At 36.2% G+C, this 6,870-nt stretch overlaps 1 pseudogene; it reads left to right on the forward strand.

Annotated features, from left to right (window-relative positions):
- Positions 1–2,574: 2,574 nt before the first annotated feature.
- On the forward strand, positions 2,575–6,568 carry LOC132281251 (putative leucine-rich repeat receptor-like protein kinase At2g19210; annotated as a pseudogene).
- The last annotated feature ends 302 nt before the right edge of the window (positions 6,569–6,870 follow it).

A 6,870-nucleotide genomic window follows, 5' to 3' on the forward strand; every position in this document is an offset into this window, starting at 1 on the left:
AGTGGATAGGGTGCGCATATTGCAAGGAATGTGTAGCTAGATATAGTGCGGTTGTGTACCCTGGTAGATCTAGGTACTCATGCCCACTACATGTGCGTTTTGCATGTTGCCTACTATTCAGGTTGAGGCAACCCTATAGTCTAGTGAGGTTTCCTTTAGTGTGTATATGTATGTATGGACTATATAGTTATTGCATGGGTTAGCTAAAGATGTATAGTTCTCTGGTCTCTGTTTGGGTTATCATAGAAAGAACTTGCTCGTGGACCTGACCCACTATTTTTTTTTTTCAGGTGCTCGTCAGTTCCAGACCTAGAGTTGGTTTGTGCTGAGCAGAGATAGGCCACATCATTCTTCCAAATCTACATTGGACTCATTTATGTTTTAGTTTTTGTTTATGGTTTTTAGATTGATTTAGTTGGATTATCATTAGGGGTCCACTAGATGGATTCCCGAGTTATAATAATTTAAGGTTTTGGATATTTCGTTTGGGGATTTTATTAATTAGTTTTCTTTTCTGCTATTTATTTATTCTTCGTTCTTTCTTTTGTATTCTGTGTTTATTACATACTTAATTGTTTGGCATTCCTCGGATCTGTGCCTGGACTTGATCACCCATGGCTCTAGAATTAAGGGTTGTCACATTCACCACCATCAACGTCAACAAAACAACCATACCAGAACCCAAAAAATGTCCAGTAAACACCATCTTATACGCTAGCCCATTTTCGACCCACAATCACTTCAGATTCTCCGACTCTCCATTTAACACCAAAATCGCCAATCCCAACAGCCCATGATGAACTTACCCACCATCAAATATATGCATAACCAATCAATTATCGAGCAATATCTTGTAATCACTCCCTTTGGCCAGATTGAGCCTGTGTATTGCTAACGTGATCTCGTCGGTGGTCGTGGTCGACATAGATGAAGTATGGCATCGTGTGGCCCTGGGTTTGCTCGTAGCTCACGCGCTTGATGACCCAGTTGGGGTTTATGCCTGAATAAGGGTGGTAGAGATTGTTTTCCTTGTAAACAGCAAGGATGAGGCAGCAGACACATGGGACGTGGTCGGAATCGTTGGCGGTGGCGGCGCTTCCACGCCCACCACATGCAAGCCAATTGAACATGCTCGGTGTTGACCTTTTTTTTTTTTTTTTGAGAGAAATTGGGTTACAAAGAGGGGATTGGATAAAATCATCATTTTACATGGCTTATGTTTTTATTTATTAATTTATTCAACTGAAGTGAGGGTATTATCGACATTTTACACCATATAAGGACCTATTTGCACCAAATTAATAATATAGGGAGGTTTTTTACAACATAGGGACCGATATGCACTATATCAATAGTAGAGTTTTTGTCCTTAACCCCTGTGTTTTTTATCGGATGGAAACTTATGATCTTGTGACTTAGAACACTATGATTACTGGATATGCTCAAAATGATTATGGAGAAGAAGCTAATTGAGTTGTTTTATATAATACAACATGAAGGTTTTTTGGCCTAATGAGACCACATGTGCTAGTACGTGTTTTAAAAGCGTCCACTGTGTTGTCGGACAGTGCAACTAATTGATATTTCCATGCTAAAACCCTGAAGCTTGAATATGTATTGGACATATATATATATAGATAGATAGATAGATTGAGAAAGGGAGAGGTTTGAAGTTAGGGATTTATAACGGTCAAAAGGGCATCTTTGGCATTAGGTCTTAGGATTAATTCCCAGTGCAAACAATTCCTTAGATGTGTGCAAGTACCAACTAGGAACAAAAAAATAAAGGGCCATCTTTGTCTTTTGAGCTTTAGAAGGGCATTTTTTTCATTTAATAAAAATGACCTTCTAACGTGACCGGCAGGCCCACTTAACCGTTAACTTCTAAAAAATATGATAGTTTTTTGCTACAAAACGTAGGTGATAGTTTTATTTGTGTGAAAATTTTAGTTTATATGTTGGCTTACTAATAGTTCGAGGGGGTTTATAGCAATTGCCCTAATAAATATACATGTTATGTTCATATAAAAATAATAGATGATAGCCAAGAAACATTCTTAAAATAATTTTTAGTATTCCTGGAATCCTGCTCTCTCCACATGCAGGGTTCATAGGCAAAGAGTAGTTTATTTGTTTTGAATGTTGCATTTGAGTGATTTAACACCATGATAGTCACTTACATTCTTGTACATGTGTGTGTATCACATCATATTTGTTTGGACATTAATTTCCTCTGCCATTAGTAAGATCTTCATATGCATTTCCGAAAAAAATATTTTCATATGTACTTTCTTATATTAACTACAAGTAACATGATGAACAAGACTACATAAGGTTTGAACATTTAAAATAAACATTATGATTTGTCATTTGACTTGTATACACATTAATAAAAGGTTACCTATGTCAACATCCTACTTAGGTTCAAGAGGGTTGACAGAGTAGCTCACATACTTTAACTTATCATATTATATTACAACGTGAGCAGCATATACATAGGATGTAGGAATATAAATATAAGATCAAACCTCCTATAAGCCTTGCCTCTTCTGCATGAAGACTCGGAATAGAAAGATGGAAATGCCAAAATGCTTCCTCTTTGCATTAATCCTTGGTACTTTTGTCCTTGCAGTTCATGCCCAGGTCCCTTCGAATAATTCAGGTTTTTAAACACTTTCTTGAGATATGTATACGATATATTTATTTTTGTTACACTAAACATATGACTTTCTTTCATTCTCAAAGGTTTCATAAGCTTAGATTGTGGGATATCCGACGATTCCAGCTACACAGATGAGACAACCGAAATACGTTATAGTTCAGATGCAGCTTTTATAGACACTGGTGTAAGCATGTCTATATCTCCCGAATTTAAGACTAACTCACTCCAACAACAGTTGTTGACTGTTAGGAGCTTTCCTGAAGGAACCAGAAATTGCTACACCATAAGACCTGCAACAGGGAAAGGTAACAAATTTTTGATAAGGGCCTAGTTCATGTATGGAAACTATGATGCCCAAGGTAAACCACCGTCATTCGATTTGTACCCTGGAGCTGATTTATGGGATAACGTGTCATTATTTGTTTCATCTTATATTTGGTGGAGTGAGATTATACATGTCCTCACCGATGATTATTTATATGTTTGTCTCCAAGACAAAGTCTCGGAACACCTTTCATATCAGCATTAGAGCTAAGGCCTTTGAATAACTCTATTTATACAACTGTATCTGGATCACTGTCCCTCTTTGATAGTTTGGATTTGGGTTCAACAGCAAAAGACTTAGTCAGGTATGCGCCATCTTTCATAACAAAGTTTTTTTTTTTTTTTTTTTCTTTTTTAATTTCCAAATACTGAATAAAAATCTCACTATGGTACTAATATCTCATTTAGGTACAAAGATGATTCTTATGATCGTGTATGGAACCCTTTTCCATTGATGTTTTATCCCTTGGTCAGTAACCCCAAAATGATAAGAAATTTGTCTACCATGAACTCTCTAGCTCCCGATTTCTACCAAGTACCACCTGCTGTCATGAGCACAGCTATCACGTCACAAAATACTAGTGACTTACTGAATTTTTGGTGGTATCCTAATAATTCTTCTGACCAATTTTATATCTACATGCGCACTTTGCTGAAGTTGAAGTATTGCAACGTAATCAATCCAGAGAATTCTACATCAATATAAATGGGACGCAATGGTTGAAATATCCAAAAGTTCCTGATTATTTTTCAGCAGATACAGTATATAGCACAGCGCCTGTGTCTTTAGAAGTGTTTAATATTTCAATCACCAAAACAAAAAATTCAACCCTTCTACCCATCATAAATGCAATGGAGGTTTATACTCTGAAACAGATTATACATTCACAAACAGATGATGAAGATGGCAAGTGATTACCAACATTTATTTTATTTTCAATCTCATTTCATATAGTGCATTCCTTTTTTCTTCTTCATGTTTTAACTCTCATATTTTTGGAATATTAGTTTCTGCTATCCTAGGCATCAAATCAACATATGGAATGAAAAGGAACTGGCAGGGGGATCCATGTGTTCCTGAAGGTTTTGTGTGGGCTGGCCTCAATTGCAGCTATGATGTTTTCAATCCCGCTAGGATCCCATCAATGTATGTTTATGCCTTTAAATAATTATACTAATTTTTTCATCCAAATCCATATATTCACAACATTATTCAACTTGCAATCAGGAATTTATCCTCAAGTGGACTGACAGGGGAGATTGCTCCTCAAATTTTCAATCTCATGGTGATGCAATCTTTGTAAGTACAATGATCTCACAAAAGCCACTAAGATGTCAACTTATTCTTCTAGATAACAAATTATAGACAAACTTATACTTCTGCTCAATTCAGGGATTTGTCGAACAATAAACTAACTGGACCGGTGCCTAGTTTTCTATCCCAACTGGATTCTTTGACAGTCTTGTAATTTACTTTTCTCTGTGATTTGACTTGTAAGCTTAACAGCACAAAACAGGCCATCACGTTTGCTCTACGTTGGCAGAAACTTGAGAGGAAACAATTTCACTGGTCCAGTTCCAGAAGAACTCCTTGCAAAATAGAAAAATGGATCACTATTATTGAGGTTAGCTCTTTTTATATGATGATTCTTGATTTAATATTGCACTTTTCCCCCAATATATCTCCAAAAGTTTTTAAAAGTAATACACAGCTGACTGTCATATTTATTTTTCTTTGAAATGGTAAATCATTAAACATTTCCATGCTTAAAAGTTGCCAATCATTAGGACTCCTTAATAGCTGCCATTGATTCTTAGTTTAACATTTGTCATCAAAAACAGTATCGATGCAACTGATCTAGCGACTGAAAACACAAATCCCTGTCAGTCTAGTCCGTGCAAAAAGAAAAGGAACAGGGTTGTTGTTCCGGTAGTAGCATCTGTTACTGCATTGTCCGTGCTCTTAATTGCAATAGGGTCTGCCTTATGGATCATTGAAAAGAGAAAACAAGGTATGGGATTATTCTCAAAGTTTAAACATCAAAAGTTTCAAATCTTACTATCCGACTTTCAATGATTAAACTATATCTATTTCAATTCAATATGATCTTAGTAGTCAGGAAACAGAAAGATGGGGCCTTTGATGTAAAGAATCGAGGGTTTACATACTCTGAGGTCCCGAGTATTACCAACAAGTTCCAAAGGGTTATTGGGAAAGGAGGATTTGGAACAGTTTACCATGGCAATGTAGGGGACACTCAAGTTGCTGTAAAGATGCTCTCTTCATCATCAGTTCAAGGGTATAAGGAATTCCAGACCGAGGTAGATTGCATAACTCTAATAATAGCTTTCCAAACCATTGCTATTATTGGATGCAATCCAATGAGATGTTGCATTTCCAGTAGAAATTTTGCGTTCATCAATGTATGGATTAAACTAAATGTGGTTTTATGCTGCAGTCAAAACTTCTTATGAGTGTTCATCATAGAAACTTAACTTCTCTTGTTGGGTACTGCAATGAAGGCACCAACTTGGGAATCATCTATGAGTACATGGCTAATGGAGACTTGGAAAGTCACTTATCAGGTATACATGTTACACTTAAAAGTTTCTGACAAGAAAAGTATACGTGATTGTAATCCCATTAACAAAAAGACTTGAATTGCTAATTTGTGGACACAGAAAGAAATCCAAATGTTTTAAGTTGGGAAGAGAGGATTCGGATAGAAGGAGATGCTGCACAAGGTTAGTAAGTTGATGAATGCCATTTATTTTCCCTTTTACTTATTATTTTCCTTATAAATTTAACTACCCAAAAATGTTGATTGGAATTGAAGGATTGGAGTATCTACACCATGGTTGTAAGCCACCAATAATCCACTGAGATATCAAGTCTACCAATATCTTATTAAATGAAAAATTCCAAGCCAAACTTGCAGATTTTGGACTGTCCAGAGTTTTTCCAACAGAAATTGGCACACATGTATCAACAGTTGTTGCTGGCACTCCTGGGTACCTTGACCCGGAGTGAGTATTATTATTCCATTTTCCCCTCCCCCTCCCAAAAAAAAAAAAAAAAAAAAAAAAAAAAAAAAAAAGAAAAAATTTGAATTCATTTGTTTGAAGAAGTAAATTATATTGTTAATTACATGAAATTGATTACTAGGTTTGTTTTACAGGTATTTCACATCACATAGGTTGACTGAGAAAAGTGATATCTATAACTTTGGAATTGTTATATTGGAGATAATAACTGGCCAGCCACCAATACCCAAAAGTCCTGACAACACTCACATAATTCAATAGGTTAGTTCCATGCTTGAAAATGGGGATGTCAGAAGTATTGTTGATCCCAACTTACAGGAAGACTACGATGTTAATTCTGTTTGGAAAGCTGTAGAACTAGCAATGGCTTGTGTATCTCGCATTTCTACCAGAAGGCCAACCATGAATTATGTGGTTATGGAATTGAAGGAGTGTGCGGCAATGGTGGTAGCGCCACATGAGTCAGATCAATCAAATGATTCAATTGCAATGATACCAATGAATTTGGAGAGTGGAGTGAGTCCTGTGGCAAGGTGAGATCTCTGCTAAAAGTTATTTGTGTTGGATGCTGATGGTACTGCGTCGGTGTTTCTGTATTTGTATTTCACCACGTTAAGAGTCTGTAGAAAACTTGGAGTCTATCATGACCCTGAAGTCTTTGTCCCAGTGGAGGGGTGTGTGTTTGTGCATGTTTTTGTATTATTTGGGTGCAAATTGTGAGTTACACGATGGTATGAACAAATTCTATGCAGTTTTTGTATGCAAAAGCCGACTATTGATATTTGATATATATTTATTTTTTAAAAATTTCAGCCAACCTCTAAAGCATCAATTGTATA

Source organism: Cornus florida, unplaced genomic scaffold (assembly GCF_030987335.1).
Source record: "Cornus florida cultivar Cherokee Brave unplaced genomic scaffold, ASM3098733v1 CherokeeBrave_3.0.0_Hap2_Chr11, whole genome shotgun sequence".
Classification (NCBI taxonomy): Eukaryota; Viridiplantae; Streptophyta; class Magnoliopsida; order Cornales; family Cornaceae; genus Cornus; species Cornus florida.